This window comes from Equus asinus, chromosome 20 (assembly GCF_041296235.1).
Source record: "Equus asinus isolate D_3611 breed Donkey chromosome 20, EquAss-T2T_v2, whole genome shotgun sequence".
Lineage (NCBI taxonomy): Eukaryota > Metazoa > Chordata > Mammalia > Perissodactyla > Equidae > Equus > Equus asinus.
The window spans coordinates 29,444,218-29,465,062 of NC_091809.1; positions in this window are offsets into that span (position 1 = coordinate 29,444,218).

Here is a 20,845-nt window from a genome sequence, read left to right on the forward strand (position 1 = left end):
TTTCTAGTTCCTTTGTTTCTCTAGTCATATTTTATAGCACAACGCTAGACATTAAAATCACACGTTGTAGAAGTTCTGTCTTCTATTATGTTCCTCTGAAGAGTGTGGATATTTGTTCTGGTAACTAACTCAATTACAGTGAACTGCCTTAAACACAGCCTTGGTTTTATGTGTTGTTGTGATGTGATTTATTTGGGAAATCAAGCCTCTAACTGGCAGGGCTCAACCTCCAAATTCAAAATTATTTTTAAAGCATTTAACTAATTTCAGGCTTTGTTAAGGCTGCTGTGCTCTCAAGAGTGGTCCTTCCTTCAAAGCTGTGGCCTTTCCCTTGTCCCTGCCAGATGCCTGGGCTGCGTGAGTTGGTCCCACTGAGGCGAGGCTGAACCCTGCCATCGCTCAGCACCAGCAGGCCTCCAGCACCTCCACTCTACCCTCCAACCCATAGCAACTGCTCCACGGTGGGTTTCACACAGTCTTGCCCTGCCCTTAGACATCCCAGCCTTTGGAAAAGAGCTCAGAGAAAGTCCCTACCCAGATTTCTGCCACCTCCCACTGCAGGTCTCCCTGCTCTAGTCTTTTATGAACTGACTCTTATTAAGACTACAATCTAGCCCAAATTCAGCTTATTTTGTTATTCAAGAGATAAGCCCTTCCTCCTTCTGCCTAACAGCAGAAAAAGAAAAACTCTAACTTGAGGAGTAAACATTACCTAGAGTCTTTAAAGCTCTTGTATACGCAATATATGGCAACAATAGAACGAAAAATTAGTAGGCAGGCAAAGAAGGAAGGAAAATGCCTACTGATTCAGAGAAAAAGCAGACCAATGATTACGATAACAGAGTTAGCAGCAAAAAACTTTAAAACTCTGATTTATAATGTTATGAATAGTTAAAAATATCAACAATATAGATGAAAAGTTGGAAATTTTTTTAAAGATTTCATTTTTCCTTTTTCTCCCCAAAGCCCCCGGTACATAGTTGTGTATTTTTAGCTGTGAGTCCTTCTAGTTGTGGCATGTGGGACACCGCCGCAGCATGGCTTGATGAGGAGTGCCAGGTCTGCGCCCAGGATTCAAACCAGCGAAACCCTGGAACGCCGAAGCGGAGCGTGAGAACTTAACCACTCGGCCATGGGCCCGGCCCCCAAAAAGATGGAAATTTTGATATGTATAGTTAGAACCTATAAATAAGCGGAAAATGCAATATCTGATTATTAATCAATTATTAAGTATTGATTAATTATTAATATTTAATTGATAGATTTAAAATCATGTTGGATATAGCCAAACACAAGGTTAGTGAACTGTAAGAGAAGTCAAAGGAAAGTACACAGAAAAAATAAGAATGGAGAATACATCCAGAGGTCAGGAGACATGCAGGACACACTCAACAGGTCTAAAATGAGTATAAGGGCCAGCCCAGTGGCGCAGCAGTTAAGTTCGCACGTTCCACTTCGGCAGCCAGGGTTTGCCGGTTCAGATCCCAAATGTGGACGTATGCACAGCTCATCAAGCCATGCTGTGACAGGTGTCCCACATATAAAGTAGAGAAAGATGGGCACAGATGTCAGCTCAGGGCTAATCTTCCTCAGCAAAAAGAGGAGGATTGGCAGTAGATGTTAGCTCAGGGCTAATCTTCCTCAAAAAAATAAATAAAATAAAATGAGTATAATTGGGGCAGCTGAATGATAAGAATGATGAAATGGGGCAGAAACAACATCCGAAGAAATAGTGATTGAAAACTTATAAAAGATGGCAACACACAGATTTAAGAAATCAAGCAAACCTCAAGCAGGATAAATACCCAAAAAATATACTGCTAGGCAGAGTATAGTCAAATTGCAAAAGAAAAGAAGAAAGGAAGAAAAGAAGGAAGAAACAAATGAAGGAAGGAAAGAAAAACAACCAGGGGTTAAAAAAATTACCTTCAAAGCAACCATAATAAGAGCAGACATCTCAAGAGAAAGGACTGAAACCAAAGATAATAGAATGTTGTTTTTAAAGGACTGAAAGAAAAACGTGAATCCTGAAAAAATGAAGATGAATTTATTTTATACAAGCCTTTGGATAAACAAAAAGTGAGCAAAGTAATAGCCAGCAGATCTTAATTACAATAAATACTACAGAAAAGTAATCAGTTTGAAAGGAAATATCCTAGATGAAAACACAGAATTGCATGCATATATGAAAATAACTGGAAAGTGAAAATATATGGGTCAGTTAAAATGAATATCAAGTATAGAAAACAATAATATTAATGGCTTGTAAGTTTTCAAATATATGTAGAATTAAAGTGAATAATGATAATAATAAAGCTAAAGACAGCAAGAGTGAATGGAGCTGAAACGCTGAAACATTCTAAAGTTCTGGCAACATCAGAGAAGCGGTGAAAATAACATTTATATTAGATAGTGAGAAGTCAAAGATGCATGTTGTACTGTCTACAGTAACTATGAAAAATAATAAAAGAAGATATACATAACAAGTTAATAGAAAAAAGGAATAATAAAAAATGTCAGATTAATTTTTTAAAAAACTCAAGAAGGAAGGGAGAAAATGAACACAAAGCTGTTAGTTCAACTGGGAAATTAGCAGCAACATGGTGGCTACAGGCCCATTCACATCAGTGATAACACGAGATGTAGGTGGAGGGCTGGCGAGGCTCTGTTTCCTCATCTGGAGCTCGTTACCCAGGTATGTTCAGATAGTGAAGATGTAAACTTATGGTTTGTACCCTTTTCTCTTTGTATTTATAGTTGCTATATCATTTGAAGGGTATTTTTAAGCAATCTGGAAATGCCTACATTCTGGAAAGCTATATACCAAAATGTCAAAGGTAATGGGAAATGGGCTTATGACAGATATTTTCACCTTTTATTTATGTATATTTTTGAATATTTTAACAATTTAAACCTATATACTTTGCATAATTACCCCCAAATTAAATAGAATTTAAAAGCCAATGAAAAATAACTAAATACAAAGATGGTAGTGCCAAAGTCTGTCTCTGGCCCCTCTCCTGAGTTCACCGTTCCTGCCCCCTCGTGCTGTGTGCACAGGGAACATTCTCCCCTTCCCTGTACCTGTCAACTTACCTGGGCTCCCAGTTCAGAGAAGAAGCTGACCACAGTTTGGAAAGGTAGGGTTCTTAGTTATTGGGGAGCCCGAGAGGCTCTAGTAAACCTGTGATTTCTCTGGTCTTCCCTCCTCTGCCCTTTCTCCCAGATCGAGCAGGACACTTGAGCAGCACTGCGTGTACAGAGGGACCACCCTCTCTGCGGGGCCAAATGCAACACGGGCAGCTCTGGGGGCTGGGCTCCTTGGGCTGTGAATGCTCCAAATGGGGCCACAAATAGGGACTGTATGGGCAACAGGAAAGGGGAAGGAAGGCTCTCTGCTCTCTCATGTTGGCTAGAAAATGTTGGAAATTCTTTACAATGTCTCCTAGGAAAAGGACTCAAGCTCAGTGCCAGTGGCTGAGGTGTCTGGGGTTCTCTTCAGCACAGGGAAGGGCTTTAAGCCCCAGGGAGCTGGGTGTCTCTCTTGGTCCAGGTCCTGGGGGCAAAAATACCGATGTCAACAAACTCCAGGAACCAAAGTGGAGACACAGGAACAGGTGTGGGGCTCCAAGGCTGGATCCTCATGGTCAAAGTCAAATAAACCTCCCTGCCTGCTCGTCCTGCTCTCCCACCCCAGTCATTCCTGCAACATTGTGTGAATTTGAACACCTGGCTGAGGGAAGAACATGAAGGGAGGGGTTATGAAGTCTCCACTTAGGCGTCTATGGGTGCCCCACACTCAACACATCCAAGATTAGCCTCATCACCTACCCCCAAATCTACTTCTCCTCCAGTGTTCTTTTACACAAACTAGAAGTCTGAAGGCACCCCTCATCACCCCTAGGGGCCTTTTTTTCTGCAAATCTCACCTGAGAGTCATGTAAATCTGTGCCTTCTGCTTCCCTTTGGCCTTCATCATCGACCTATCACACTGTAGGTCCCCCCTCCGACACACCACCTGTCATGCTGGCCCCAAGACATCTCATCATGTCAACTGCACTCACACCCCAGGAGGTTCTATGTGCCAGGAGGATGCAGACCAGCCCTCCCAGCTGGACAGCCAGGGCTTTTCACTGCAGGGTCCCCGCCGACGTCACAGCCTCCCCTCTGCTTCCCTTCCCAGCACACAGCCACGTGGAATTTTTCTAACACTGGAAGGAGCTGTAGTATTTGGCATCTCCAAGCTTTGGTCCACGCTCCTTCCTTCCCTGCATTCTTCCCTCTCCATCTCTTCTTTCGAGACCTGGCAGAGATGCCCCATCTCACAAGAAACCTTTCCTTTCCGAGATCCCTGCTCTTGCTATGCTTTCAGAAGGCTTTGCACATCTCTCTTTTTTATCATCAACTTGCAAGCATTTACTACATATGAAATATCATGCAAAATGCCTTAAATCACTCACAATTTAATGCCCACAACAATCCTGCAAGGCAGGAACCATAATCATCCCCACTTTACTGATGGAGAAAATAAGCCATAGGTTAAATAACATATGCAAAGTCTCCAATCCAGACATGGCTGAGATTTTAAGGCAGGTCTATGTGAGCAGCTCTCAGAGCACCGTGCCATCTCCGTCCACAGGCCACCAGCTTCTTGGAGACGGGTACGGGCTCACAGAGGAGCTCAGTCCTCTCTCAGGAAGGGAGTGGCAGTCCCACTTTATTTACTGTGGGCTAGTGAGGAGGCCGAAGCCATGTATAAGGACTCTCCAGTCTTCTTTTTTTAAATGACCCTCGAGATAATTCATTTCAAATATTAAAATTCACTGAGTCCTCATTGTGAGGCTGGAGACACAGAGATGAGCAAACCCAGTCCCTGTCCTTGAGGAGCTCACATCGCATCACATAACAATCTAGCTGGAGAGTGGCCGGAGAAGCAGCCCAAGCCCAGGGCTGTGCCACAAAGGCGGGTGCATTGCGCAGGGGTCAGAGAGCAGGAACACGCCCAAGGCCACGGTCAGGGTCAGAACCACCCTCACCTCACCCTGCCCCCCACCCCCTCAGGAGACTCGCCACCCCTGAGCACACACCTGAAGGACGGTGTGGCCTCGGCACGTCAACAAGAACTGCTCTATGTGCCACCATGGGAGGCAGGGAGCCAGGCACCTGTCAAGGGTGCATGCTCAGGAGCCAGATTGCCTGGGTGTGAACCCCAGGCCGATGGCTTCCTCGCTCTGTGACTTTGGGCAAGTTAATTAGCCTCTCTGGGCCTTTATTTCACCTTTTCTAAAATGGATATTATAATAATGTACCTTCCTCCTAGGGATTTTGGAGGACTAAAGAGTTGCTCTGTGTAAGTTCCATAGACTACTGTCCGTCATGCACCAGGGGCGGCCCTAGCTCTCAGCACTTTTACTCTTGACGTGGGGCCTATGCAGTGAGGCATTCAGCTGCAGGGAAGGGCATTAGAAAGAGGGCCTTCACAGTGTAATTGTTGTACTTGTAATGCACAGAATGGGGTTAACTTCCTATTCCTTGCTTTTGCCTTCACGTTATGTAAAACTCCAGGAACCCCTGTGGCCCCCAGTTCCCACCCCCGCTGCCTAGGACAGAACAGGAAGCAGCTACTCAAACCTGGAAACAAGACCAGAATGCAAGGTGCCGGGCGAGGCTGTGTGGCTGCAGGTTCCTGGAGGGTGGAGAGTGGGCAGGCCTCAGCTCAGACTGTCCTCTCTGGGTGTCCTCCATGACCATCAGAGGGGTGAGGGGTCTGTCCTCTGTGCTGTTCTTGCAGCAACATCCAGTCTTGGCCCCGCTCAGCACTCCCCGCTCTGTGCTGTCCTCCTCGGTGTCTGCTCTGCCCAGCGGGGTCTCAGATGCAGGGCCTGCGGGGACTTCGGTTAGCCTTAGCCATGACCATGGCTCCAGGAAAACAGTGGATGCTCGATAAATATTAGGTAGTTGAATGAATAAATGAATGAATGAATGAACTTCCAGGGCAAGATTGGAGAGATGAGAGGTGGAGCCACACTAAGAGAAAATGTTAGTGATGAGAGCTCCTTCACCATTGGCCATTCAAGATGGCAACACGCGTCTAAGAGTGGGGCCCGGAAGCATCGCGAGTGGGAGGGCACACTTGCAGTGCCTGTAACAGTCACCAAAGAAGTGACAGACTTGGTGTTTTGTTGATTAATATCTTCATACAATTCATTTCCAGTTGTGTTTGAAATATGTGCATTTGCAAGTATTGATTTAACACAAATATTAAATAAAGTAGAATATTTACAAAACCCTTTTTCTGGACACTTTGGGCCAGAATTTTGAGAAGACTCGGAAAACGCAGTGAAAGGCCTCTGTCTAAACAGGGACAGGCAGACCACCCAGAGATCGCTGGTAGCTGTCGGACGACACCAGCCTCTGCTGAAGGGCCTTGTACCAGAGAGCACCTGACACTTCTCATGGAGACCAGGAGACTGGACGACAATAACATGGGCCCAAACATCGGTGAAGCTCTGAGGAAGGGACGTGTATCAGCAGGGCCATTTGCCGCTAAGAAAAACAAGTCTCCGTGAGATGTAAGTGTCAGCTGCTGCAAGACCAGACCAGGGCTCCTGACTCAGAGCCTAGGGCCCCTTCCATGCCCCCGTCTGGAGCAGCTGCAGAGACCAGCAAGGCTGCTGGGTATTTCCTGAGAAGAACGTCAGGGCCCAGCTAGAAAGAGAAACCACAGCAAGCCTTTTTCCCTTTTTCTCTCCTCTTGCTATGCCGTCCATCAGCAGAACCCTTCTGGCTGATGCTGACAAACCAGCCCAGCCCCAGCAAGCAGCAGAGGGCAGAGGGCAGCGGGCCCCTCAGGAGCAGGCTCTATACCCCATAACCAGTACAGAAGACAGAGGGGCCTGGGGTAGGGGGAGCAAGAGCTTCCAAAGGCCCACAGGGCAGTGGGGCTTCCCTGGTGGCTGGAGGAGATCAGGCAAAGCTTGGACACTGGACACTGCAGACTCTGCAGGAAGAGGGAGGAAGCCAACAGAGTCCCCAGAAGGCAAGGAGCAAGGATCTACTGAGGGAACAGGGTGTACCAGGCACAGCCTCTCTCTGAAGGTGGCCAGAGCCCTGAAGCCACCCTCGGGGCCCAAGACCACCCACCGAGCACAGCCTGGGGCCCCGGGTGTCCTCCCACCCACAGTAAAGGGCTTTGTCAAGGAGATTTCCATTCATTCACCCAACAAACATTCGTGAAATGCAGAGCCAGGCCTGAGAGCTATGGCTAGTCACAGCTGCCTGCACAAGGGGAGGGGGGGTTCTGTTCTTGAGATGCCCTGGACCCAGTGGACCCCAGCCCCAAGGGGCTGGCAATGAAGACAGTGAGCCTGGGGGAGGTGTGCCGGGCTGGGCGAAATCCCTCCCCGGGGATCCAGAGGGTGTCTGCGAGGACACAGCACAGAGAGGTGCCAGGCCTTCCTGACCTCCTGGGCACCTGCACCTTGGCCAGAGCCTGGCTGCTATCCGGATAGCACGGAGTTCACAGAGGAGATGAGCTCTCCGCAGCTTTCCCTCGCCGACTGCCGCGCGGAGGAGAAATGAACACCTCAAATGATTTACTTTTTTTTAAGCAAGTGGAGGAGGGGGTAAAAAATAACAGCACCCAGTTCGGGAGCCACTGAACTTCTGTGCAAGCTAATGAGTAACCAGCCCTTGACAACTTCCCCCAACTGCTGCCGACAGGATAATTGTGTCTAATTTCTTAATTTTAATGCCGTTGTTGCATTTGGCTTCTGCTAATGAGATGTAAATATGTGTTGCAGCTTTGTGGATTTGTTTAATTGCAGGGTAGCTAAACTGCGATTGGCCAGAAGGTTCGTCTCTTACTTATTTTTATTTTCACGTGCCCAAGATGGCAAAGAAAGTGAGCTGGTGAGGGGTAGTGTGGCGGCGCTTGCCTCCTTCCCGCCCCCTCTGCTCAGGGAGAGGGAAAGGAGGACCCAGTGCCTCCTGAGGGCTGGTAGTTCGGAGTTTAGGAGGAGGATAAGAGGGGTCTCCCTCCCCAGGCCACCACACCCTCCTGGGCCACACTGCTCTGAACAAGGCCTGTCCTGCCACTGCCGGAGGAGGAGGACTGGGGCTGCACCAGGGTCTGCCCGGGAGCAGCAGATGGGACTCAGACTGGAGCCACTTCAAAGTGGCAAGAACTCCAGCAGGGGTAGTAGGGCAGGGGGGCTGCAAGCAGGGCTGGGACGTGGCCCTTGATGGATCTGCGTGAGGCCATGTGATGAGGGGGAGGCAGGTAAATGAGGGTGCCCGGGCCTGTCCTCATCTCTCAGGGGCCCAGGGCAGAGCATCTCGATGGCTACAACCCCAGCAGAGGCTCGCGACGTGGCCAGGGGAGGGCAGAGGGGCCTGGACAGGAATCAGGAGTCGAGAGAGGAGTGAACATCATGGATGTTGTGGGAATGTCCAGGCCTAATGGTAGGAGTGCTGTGGTGGCTGAGAGCTGGGAGCATTCTTGGTGGTCCCAGGGCCCTGTAAGGCAGGGCCACCCTTATCCCCATCTGACAGGCAGGGAAACACTCTCAGAGAGGTTTGTAACTTACTCAAAGTCACAGAGCAAATTAGTGGTGACAGTTTGAACCTGGCACAGTCTGACTGTAAGGCATACGCTCTCTGCTCTGGCCACCTCCCTCTCATCTATCAGTTCCCTTTGCTGGTCCCCACAGTACACTTGCCACTGCAGCAGCCGTGGCCAGAATCTCAGGCGCCAAAAGGGGTCGTGGACCACAGACTCCCTGGGCTTGGAGGTCATCTAGTCCACTTGCCTAGGCCCTCCATGGCAGGGAGGCGCCTGGTCATCTGACACTGCTGGGACCTCTGCTTGAGTCCACCACATCCCAGCAGGGGCAGGTCTCCTGCAGCCACCATGCCAGTGCTCACAGCCCTGTGAGGGGGGAGGTTCTCCATTATATCTAACTGAAGTCCTCGATTCATGGTTGTAAATGGAATCTCTTCACCATCCTCTCTGCAGAACATCCTGCAGATACTTAAAGGAAGACACTTCCTGGGGATGAAGGATCTCAAGTGCCCCCAGCCCTTCCTTCTCACCCAGGTTTCTCTGAGACCCTCTGCTGATGCCCCTTGAGTCTTGCTGAAGCTGTAGACCACTGACTGACTGGAGGACACACTTTAATCAGAGTCAGAACAGCAAAAACATTCTCCTACTTCTTGGTCTTAACAAGAAGCAATGCTTAGACGTTGGCAGTGTGCCTCTTTGGAGCCCCTCCCTGCCTTCTCTCTAGACCTGTGGCACCCGGCCCTCTCGTCCACCTTCCACTTTCAGATCACTTTGCTCTTTTTCTGGGGGAAGGAGCTGATAAACCAGTTCCTCTCATTTCACCTTGTGTATTATTTCTTCCAGAGGATCTATGTTTAGACTGAAAACCTTTGTAATCCAAAGAAATGAGCATCTAAAGGTAGAATTTACTAGTCAAGGAAGAATAACAAAATTAATTTTACAAAAAGAATATTCAAAATATTTCAGTATCTGGGAGGGGCACAAACACACCCCATGGGTGACAATGGCCCTGTCTACACGCCCAGTGTCTCCCTGTGCTCCCTCTTTTTTGGCACCTTTTTCTACTTCTGTGTCTCCTCCTGTAAGTCTCGCGCCATTTGCTTTCCTCCTTACCTTCATGAAAGCATCCAGGTGAAGCAGAAAGTCAGGAGATGGCCTCCAGTCCCAGCTCAGGCAGCCAACAGTGGGCTGGAGAAACGCATGCCTCACGCTTCTCAAAGGCAAGGGCCCCAGCACTGGAGTAAAGGCATCTGCTCCTCCTCCACCTGAAGTTTCCACACTTCACTGCACCTTCCAGGCGAGTGCTTGGAGCCTGTGCTTGAAGCCTTCTGAGAGCCCATTCCTTCCCCTGAAGTCCCTCCATCCAGGAGAAGCTCTGAGTAAGGACTTCTTGTATTACACTGGCTGGAAATGGGCCTCCCAGTGGCTTGGAGTCATGGGTTCCAGCCCTCCCATCAGAGGAGGCCAGGCGGGAAGAGCAGGAGTCAGGGACCCGTCCCTCCCAGCAGCCACACGCTCTGGAGCACTTGCTGACACTTTTTCAGGCTTCCATTCCTCATCTGTATAACAGGAAGAATAATCTCCGTCTCGAAGTGGTTATTATGAGGATAAGATGAGCTTATGTTTGTAAAGTGCTGGCATACAGCAGGAGGATGACTAGTGGTAAGCCTTGCCCTTCTCTGGTAGGGCCCCTTCGAAGTCCGCACACAGCCGTGACGCCCTCGCCTCCCCTCCACAGAGAAGCGTCCTGTAAAATGATTCCACGTCCTGTCACAGTTCCACTTTCTCCCCGAGAAAAGCATGGAGCAGCCTCACCTGCCCTTTCTACCACAAAGGGCCCTAAGTGTCAAACATAGTCATAAACACACTCAGTAAGATTGTAGGGTGCTATACCAGTTAGGTATTCTTCTTTTTTTAGTTTTCTTATGTATCTTTCTTCCTATATTTCTCTATATCTCTTGCCACTTCCCCTTCTCTCTTCCATCTTCAGCTACCCATCCATCTCTATCAGTCCTTTCTCTTTCCTCTTCTCTCTCCACTGCTCTCTGCAACAGCTCCACGGGGCTCGCCACACTCCTGCTTGCTGGGGAGCAATGATCTGCATGTAAGATGCTCATTAAAATTACAAGAAAATCTTTTCAGGCCAGTACCTGTGTCCTATGCTAAGCCAATTATGTCCATCTTTAGGCTTCATGTCTGGAGGTTGTTGCTGTTGTCCATTTGAGAATTTAAAAGAAAAACTACCCAATCCCTAGGATGGCTCTCTGAGAAGAAGGGGGCTGTGGTTCTGGGTCCATGAGGCAGAAGATACCAAAACAAGTTCTATCCTTGACCTCCTAGAGCCACAGGAAGAGGCCATGTGCCCTGGGATCCGTGCATGTAGCTGCAGAGCCTGTAGAGAGCTCTCGCCAGGCTCACTCCAGAGGATGGCTCGTCCTCCCTGGGAAATGGTCACGTGGGGTGCAGGTGTCTGGGCCACGCTGGCTCCCAGCAGGACCACACCAGCAGCAACCCTCAGCTGAAAACAACACAGAAGCAGTGTTCAGTTAGTGACACCACGTGTCAGGGAGGCGCAGGACATCAGAGACCAGGCCTCCCTTCTCACAGCTGTGTGTGGAAGTAGACCTGACTTCCTGTGGGCTTAGATGCCCTAGAAAATTTCAGACAATTCATAAAGAAAGCCTCAAAAAGTAAATAAAGTACTGACTTCCCTACCAACAATATTTCAAGTGTCAATATTTGATGGGAAAAAATGAATTAGCTGTATCTCTATTTGCACCTCAAGTTTGCAGAGCATCTCATACAAATTGTACAAAAAGAGCTAGCACATCCCAGCTTCATGTACGTTGGTATTTAACCTTGCTCATGGCCTCAATGAGATCAGCTACATTTCAGGGGAGTAAATCTCCGAGTTCTTTGACCATAGTTTGCGTCATCCCAGAATCCTCAGTTTCTGCCCTCTATCCCTCGATTAGTCCTCATGTCGGTAGAGGCCATTGGCACAACACTGATCTTCATAGATCCCTAACCCTGGGCTTGGGGACTACCGACTACCCTGCATCCCGGCCTGCAGCATTACCTGCCCTGAGCTGAGCTCTGCTCCCCAGAGACGGCAGTGCTTTGAGAGGCTGGGCTGTCCTGGAGGAGCACTGGTGAGAGTCAGCAGGCCTCAGGTCGAGCCCTGGATTCTCCACTCACTGTGCTTCCTTGAGGCGAGCCCCCTCAATTCTCTGGGCTTCAGTTTCTTCATCTATAAAAGGAGGAGGCGAAGCCAGATGATCTTGGAGGCCTTGTTAGCTTGACTATCTGTGGTTGGTCGTGGGAGGTGCTGGTAACAGGGTTGGAAAGGACCTTATTAGAGGTCAATTTCTCAACCCTCTTGCACCAAACCATCCAGGATATTTGATCACCTCATCTGGTTTCTAAAATGTTCAGGCACATGGGCTTTTTAAAAATCTCATACATTTATTCCTCTAAAATGTCGGTCTCTGTGATCCAACTTCTATGCAGACCTATGACATTGAGAAAAAAACATGACAATTATAATCCACTGACTCAACCTTCCTCCAGCACAGTAACCTAAAGGCTTGTTAAAATCTATTATGTCAGCCCCAGGCATCAAGCCTCTGTGTGTTGAGCTTTGCGACAAGCTCTCCCTGGATAATGGGAGCTTGAGGAGAACTGTAATGGGTGAGTCCTGTGGTCAGGGCAGGGCATGGTGCCATGGACCACACAATAGAGGGTTTGCACCAGAAGGACAGAAGCTGCAGGCAAGGTCCAGGAGGGCAGTTCCAATTCCAGTAGCCAACGAAAAGAAACTGGGGATGCTAGGTAAAAAAGGGCTGTGCAAGTAGCAGATAAGGAAGAGCTGAGGAAGAAAGAGAAAAACAGATTCCAAATGAACAACTGGGCGTAGGGCCTGGATCTTTTCTTGGACTGCACTCCAAGTGGCTGTGGAGGCTTTTTCGCTGGTCCCTGAGGCATTTAAAGGGGAAATGCCAGAGTGGACTCTGGGTACAGCGGGCATAGACTTACTTTTTACTTCTTTCTTTTAATTTTCAGAGAAGAAGCCTCTGTTCTAGATTACAAACCCCATTCTGCCTAGACATCATGAATCTCAGTCCCCAGGTCAACACAGAAGAACTTCCCTCCCCAGGAAAGCCATGTATTTGCCTCACCAGGTACCCGCAACCTCAACCACTGTCAGATACAAAAAAACATCATTCACCCTTTGATCAAAAGTGTTGGGGACTTCAGTGCATTAAAGTGATGCATGAGCCCTGAACACTTTTTCTGAGCAGCTTTTGCGTTTACAGAAGAATTGAGGAGAAAATATAGACAGTTCCCATATATGACCTCACCCTCCTCACCAGTTTGTCCTATTACTAACGTCTTATTTTGAAGTGGTACATTTGTTACAAGTGATGGGCCAGCATAAGTGCATTATTATTCACTAAAGTGCATAGCTTGCATTAGGGGTCACTCTGTGTTGCACATTCTATTGGTTTGGACAGATGAATAATGACAGGCATCGACAATTCCAACGTCATACAGAGTACTGTCACTGCCCTAAAACTCTCCCGTGCTGCACCAACTCATCGCTCCCTCTCTCCCCTCGAGCCTCGGGCAGACACTGATCTTTTGACTGTCTCCAGAGCTTTATCTCCTCCAGAATGTCATGTAGCTGGAATCACACAGATAGAGCCTGTTCAGATTGACTTCTTTCACTTAGTAATATGCATTTACATTTTCTTCCATGTCTTTTCATGACTTGATAGCTCACTTTTTAAATTACTGAATAATATTTCACTGTATGGATGTACAAGAGTTCATTTATCTATTCGCCTATTGAAGGACAAATTGGTTGCCTCCAAGTTTTGGCAATAGTAAATAAAGCTTCTATAAACCTTCGTGTGCAGGTTTTTCTATGGACATAAGTTGTCAACTCATGGGTAAACACCAAGGAACGTGATTGCCTGATGATATTGTTAGAGTATGTTTAGTTTTGAAAGAAACCGCCAAACTGCTAGAGTGGCTGTACCATTTTTTCATTCCCATCAGCAACAATTGAGAGCTCCTTTACCCCACATCCTCTCCAACATTTAGTAAGAGAGAGAAATCTATGTTTATCTATATCTATATCTATCATCTACCTATCTACTTATCTATCTCCATGAAAAGATTTCTTATGAGGAATTGGCTCATGAAATCATGGAGGCTGACAAACTGGAGACTGAGGAGAACCAATGGTGTGGTTCCAGTCTGAGTGTGGAGGCCTGAGAACCAGAACAGCTGATGATGTATTTCCAGTCTGAAGGCAAAGGCTCGAGACCCAGGAAAAGCTGATGGTTCCATTCAAGTCCAAAGGCAAGAAAAAGCCAACATCCCAGTTTGAAGGCACTCAGGCAGGAGGAGATCTCTTTTACTAAAGAGGAGGTCAGCTTTTTTGCTCAATTCAGGCGTCCAGCTGGTTGGATGATGCCCACTTATATTATAGAGGACAGTCTCCTTTACTCATTCCACTGATTTAAATGTTAATCTCATAGAGAAACACACTCACAGAAACATCCTGAATAATATTTGACTGGATAGCTGTGCACCCCATGGCCCAGTCAAGTTGATGTACAAAATTAATTACCACAGTTATCAAATTTGTGGGCATAGAGTTGTTCATAATGTTCTTTTATTATCTTTTTAATGTCCAAAAGATCTGTAGTAATGTCCCTTCTTTCATTTCTAATATTAGTAATTTGTATCTTCTCTATTTTTTCTTTGTTAACCTAGATAGAGGTGTACGATTTTATTAATCTTTTCAAAGAAACAGCTTTTGGTTTTGTGGATTTTCTTTATTGATTTCTGATTTCAGTTCCATTGATCTCTGCTCTAATTTTTGTTACTTCTTTTTTTCTGCTTACTTCGGTTTTAATTTTCTCTTCTTGTTCTAGTTTCCTAAGGTGAAAGCCCTGATTATTGATTTAGATCTTTCTTCTTTTCTCATATATGCATTCGATGCTAAAATTTTCCCTCTGGGCGTTGATTTTGATGCATCCCACATATTTTAATAAACTGTATTTTAATTTTTATTTTGTTTGAAATAATTAAAAATTTTTCTTGAGACTTCTTCATGGACCCATGTGTCACTTAGAAGTGTCTTGTTTAATTTCCAAGTATTTGGGGATTTTCCAACTATCTTTCTGTTACTAATTTCTAGTTTAATTTACTTTTATTGTGGTCTGAGAGCATATTTTGTGCCATTTCTATTCTTTTAAATGTGTTAAGCCGTGTTTTATGGCCCACAGTATGGTCTATCTTGGTGAAGGTTCCATGTGAGTTTGAGAAGAATGTGTGTTCTGCTGTTGTTGGATGAAGTGCTCCATAAATGTCAATTAAGTCCAGTTAATTGATGATGGTGTTCAGTTCAAAAGTATCCTTAATGATTTTTTACCTGCTGGATCCTGCTTGCCTGCTTGGTGATGAAGTCTCCAACCCTAAGAGTGGATTCATCTATTTCTTCTTGTAGTTCTATCAGTTTTTGTCTCAGGTACTTTGTTAGGCACATACACATTAAGGATGGTTATGACTTCTTGGACAATTGACTCCTTTGTCGTATGTAATACCTCTCTTAATCTCTGACCATTTTCCTTGCTTTGGCATTTGTTCTGTCTGAAATTAATACAGCTACTTCTTCTTTCTTTTGATTAGCATTAGTATGGTACATCTTTCTCCATCTTTTTACAGTTAGTCTACCTATATCCTTATATTTAAAGTGGGTTTCTTGTAGACAACCTATACTTGGGTTTTGTTATTTTATCCTTTCCAATAATCTTTGTCTTTTAATTGGTGGATTTAGATCATTGATATTTAAAATGATTATTGATATGGTTGTATTAATATTATCATATTTCTTCCTCTATCTGTTGCCTTTGTTCTTTGTTTCTTTTTCTTTTTGTCTTCCACTCTTTTTCTGCCTCGTCTCATTTTAATTGAATATTTTGTATGACTCTATTTTTTTCTCCTCTCTTAGCATATCAATTAGACTTTGTTTTTTAGTATTTTTAGTGGTTGTCCTTTAGTTTGTAATATACATTTTCAACCAATCCAAGCCCTCTCTCAAGTGACACTATACTGCTTCACAAGTAATGCAAGTGCCTTATAATAGAGTGTTCCCAATTCCCTTCACCACGACCCCCACATCCCTTATAGTATCATTGTCATTCGTTTCACTCATCCATAATCTATAATCATCTAGTACACTGTTGTTAGTATTATCTTGAACAAACTGTTATCTGTTACATTAATTAAGAATAGAAAATTAAAAGATTTTCTTTTGCCTTCATTTATTTCTTCTCTAATACTCTTGTTTAATTATATAGATCTGATTTGCTGACCTATATCATTTTCCTTCTTTCTGAAGAATTACATTTGAGGCAGTCTACTGATGACAAATTCTCTCAGTTTTTTCTGAGAAAGTATTTCTCCTTCAGTTTTGAAGGTTAATTTCACTGGATACAGAATTATACATTGGTTGTTCTTCTCTTCCACCACTTTAGATCTTTCACTCCACTCCTTGCTTGCGTGGTTTCTCGAGAGAAGTCTGATGTTATTCTTGCCCTTGTGCCTCTATAAGCAAAGTGTTTTTTCTTCTGGCTTCATTCAAGATTTTGTCTTTGTCTTTGATTTTTGAAGTTTGAATATGATTTACCTGCATGTCTATATATCTATATATATATATCTATATAGATATATAGATATATATATATAGCCTGCTTGGTGTTCCCTGGGCTTTCTGGATCTGGAGTTTGATGTCTTTCTTTAATTTGCGGAAATTATCAGTCATTATTTCTGTGGGTGTTTCTTCTGTCCTTTTCTCTCTTTCTTCTCCCTCTAGTGTTACCACTGCATGTATGTTATGCCTTTTGTAACTGTCCCACAGTTCTTGGATATTCTGTTCTATGTTTTTCTTTCTTTCTTCTCTCTGCATTTCAGTTTTGGACGTTTCTGTTAACATTTCTTCCAGTCCACTGATTCCTTCCTCAGCCGTGTCCAGTCTGTTGGTGAGCCCGTCAAAGACATTCTTCATTTCTCTTACAGTGTTTTTATCTCTAGCATTTCCTTTGGATTTTGCTTAGATTTTCCATCTCTCTGTTTACATGACCCGTCCGTTCTTGCTGTTGTCCAAAGTTTTTATTAGAACTCTTAGCATGTTAATCACAGTTGCTTAAAGTCCTGGTCTGATAATTCTGGTGTCTCTGCTATATCCAAGTCTTGTTCTGGTGCCATTTTCTGTCCTCAAACTGTGTTTTTTGTGTCTAGGATGCCTTATAATTCTTTGTTAAATGCTAGATGTGATGTATTAGGTAAGAGGAACTGAGACACATAGGCCTTTCGAGTGAGGTTTTATGTTCCTCTGGCCAGAGGTCAAACACCGTCACTGTTTGCTGTCACTGTAGCTGTCAGAAGCTAAGATTTCCTCTGGTGTCTTTGTTTTAATCCCCCTATTTTCTCTGGATTTCCCTAGAAACCGCTTCTTAAATAGAATCTGAATCTCGCCGTTCTTTTAGCTGCATTCCCTGTTATTCTACAGGAGCTTTATTGAGGTGGTGGTAAGATACGGGCAGGGGAAGCCTTCTGCAGTCCTATGAGTAGGTCTCTGTCTTTCAGTGAACTTGTGTCTCTGGGCTGCGACCTTCATAAGTGCTTCCTGGTTTTGTTGTGTTTATTCACCTTAGATGAGACAGGGAGGTCAGAGGGTCTGGAGTTGGGTATTTTTCTACCCCATGTGGAAGGCTGGACAGGGCTGGAGCTGGATCTTCCCCTTTCTTAGGTCAGTTATGCTGTGGTAAAACTTCAGTGGTTTAGGATCTGGTAAAATAGTTTCTACTTAGGGAAGAACAAGATGCTCTGTGTGTTTCACAATGGCCACTTTTCCCCTCTCCTTGCTGGAAACATGAGGGGGTTGTTGTCCCATCTTCACTGTGAGAATCTGGTGGGGCTCCTGGAGCTAAAACTCACAAAAGTGTATCAGTTCCTCTGAGACTGGGACCCTGGAGTCTTTCAATGTCCACACTGAGCCTCCAACAATCTGTCAATCGCCCTTTAGGTTCTGCTGCTCTGGGACTGGTTCCTGTAGAGCTTCCTGCCCATGGATTTCTGCTCCAGTGAGATGTGATTCTCTGCATCAGCCTGTCTGGCTCTAGGGCCGTAGTCTGCCCTGTGATCTCAATTCTTTGAAGAATCTTAGAACAGTGGTTGAGTTTCAGTTTGTTCAATTTTTTCTTGTTTTAAGGATAGAAGTTATAATTTCCAAGCTTCTTACTTGCCAGGTAAGAAACCAAAAGTCCTTTGGCAATTTTTTTAATTTTAGGATAGTTTTAGATATACAGAAAACTTGTGAAGAGAGTACAGAGAGTTCCTATATATCCCACACCCAGTTTTTCCTATTGTTAATATCTTATATTATAAATTTATCAATAATATTCCTATTGTAACATCTTAAATTGTACACGATATTTGTCACAGCTAATGGCCTGACATTGATGCGTTATTATTATCATTAACTAAAGTTTACAGTTCATTCATTTTTGCCTTTACTTTTTCCCCAATGTTCTTTTCCTATTCCAGGATTCCATCTATAATACCTCATTACATTTTATCATCACATCTCCTTAAGCTCCTCTTGGCCATGATGGTTTCCCAGACTTCCCTTGTTTTTCATTATCCTGACAGTTTTGAAGAGTAAGATTCAAGTATTTTGTAAAATGACCCTCAACTGGGGTTTGTCGGATGTTTTCCTAATGATTAGACTGGGGTAATGAGTCTTTGGGAGGAAGACCACAGAAGTAAAGTGCCATGCTCATCACATTGTGGCAAGTATACATACTATCAACATAGCTCGTCACTGTTGATGTTAACTAGATGAGGCAGGGTTGGTCAAGTTTCTCCACTGTCAAGTGTTATCCCTCTTTCCCTCCTTGGAAGGAAGTTGGTATTTGGCAAGACTGTTTCAACTCAGGATTCTCATTCCCCTACAGGAGAAGGCACACCAGCAGTCCACATGCTCTCATTCACCCTCTCATTCACTCCTTCATTCATTCAGGAAACACTTATCTGGTGTCCACTACATGCCTAACCCCATGAAAGGCCCTGGATATCAAGTGCAGAACAAAGCAGACCAGGTTCTTGTCCTCAGGAAGCTTATAGTCTAGCAGAAAGAGAGACAGTAACAAGCAAACACAGAGTAAACTCAAATCACAGTGGTCATGAAAGCAGGAGAGTGTGGAAGAAATCAAGGGGCCAAAGTTAGATGAGGTTGGGCAGGAAAACCTGTCTGCATCCAGAGTGCCAGGGATGTCAGCAGGCGAGGGGGCAGAGGCTCAGAGCTGTGCTCAGCCCGGGGACCAGCATGTGCAAAGGTCCAAGTTTGGGAGATGACGAGTAGCTAATCCAGTGCCGTTCTCATTGACTTTTTTCATCAGACTTCTCCACTCCAGGTCAGACACTGTGTCTTCTCCTCTGTATGCCTTACTCACTACAGGCAGACGGACACAGTCAGGGCCATTGTGGAGGTTTGTACAGTTTGTTTGGGAGCCAACAAACCATCCTTTGTACCTGTTTTCTGCATCACTGAAGAGGTCATGTTTAGGAAGACAAGGGAGGGAGGGCCTCACAGACAGAGGGAAAAGGTGCCAGCAGTCAGCAAGGACACAGGCACTGCCAATGAGGCAGATGAAACAGGGCCCAGGAGCAGGGACCACAAAAGCCAGTGGGAAGATGCTCTCAGGGAAGTCAGTCAGATTTCAGACTCCCGAGCTCACCATTCAGCCTCTTAGCATTTAGTGGAGCTGCATCTTCCAGAGCGAGGACCAGCAGATGTTCTCTGGATATTCTGACCTTCCAGGCACATGGTTCTTGCAAGTGGTGACACACACACCCCTGGCTAGCTGTTCCTATTCCTGCAGGCCTGCCCCTGCTGTGCGGAACACGGGATCCAGAGCAGCCCTGGGTGGGCGGGAGAGATGCAAAGAGAAGGGAGAGGAGTGCAGACTTTCCAGCAGCTGAGTCTTCTGTAATAAAGCCAGCCTCCCTCCAGTGGGGACTGAATGCGGTGTGTGGGCCTCTGCTTTGCTCACAGTGCAGTTAGTAGGCAGAGGGAGGCAGACAGAGGATTTCTAGCACCCAGGCCTCAGGCTCCTCTCAGGCCCCTAGGCGCCAAGCCCACTGATGCTCTTTTTGCAACTTCTCACTCTCCTGACCACCACGGCCTCTTTGCAGTGCTCCTTTCTGCAGAGGTATACACACATGTGGTCACACACACAGGCACGCACTCACACACAGACACTTGCATGCACACATTCATAAATACATGCACATCAAAACTCCCCTCACCCCATGTGGAGCCTGCCTTCTTTACACCCGTGGCCTGCAGTTGCCCTCTATTGCCTGCCTCCTGTGTGTCAGCAGTGGCAATTCTGAGATTGATGTCACTGTCTGCATTTTACAAATGAGGACACACTCAGAGTGATCACATGATTTAGGCAAGAGAATGGAAGGACTGCAAAGGGGAGCAGGTCCATCTGCCTCCTAAAACCCGTATTCTTCCTATTACACGCACATGCTCCCTCAAGGCAGCAAGAAAACGACTAGGAAAAGGGTACATTTCTCCTAGAGAAAAGAGGATCGGGTTGGAGGAAAATAGTGCTCCCACTGCACCAGGTCACAGTGTGACAGCACAACAGTGTATGACCCAGAGAAAGATGGCTGTCCCGTGGGATAGCAGTGCAAGAGTCCAGCACAAGCTTGCCAAGTCCTTGGGCTGGGACTGCCTGCACCCAGGTCCTAGCTTCACCACGTATCTGCTGTGTGGCTGGGCAAACTGCTTAATGTCTCTGTGTCTACCCCGTGGGGTGCTCATGAGAACTGGAAGAATTCATGCCCGTCAAGCCCTGATGCAGTGCCTGGCACAGGGGAAGTGCTGGGTGAGTACTGGCTCTCAGTTACGATCACATGTCCCCAGTCATCCACCCAGGGAGCTCCCGAGGCAGCTCTCCATGCCCAGATGGTGCCACCCACGGGGCCCTCCCAGTCTAGGTGGCAGCCAGCTCTGCACCCACCATCTCCAAGCTGTTGGCACTTCCTGACTGCCAGCACAGCCCGTCCTGAGCACCAGACTCGAGACCTACTGCTCGGCAGGCTTTCTGGTTCTATGATGGACACACAGGAAGGAAGCAATGAGTGCAGAGGGCCTGCCTGCTCCGGATGCTCCCAGCCTCACTGTGAGCAGAC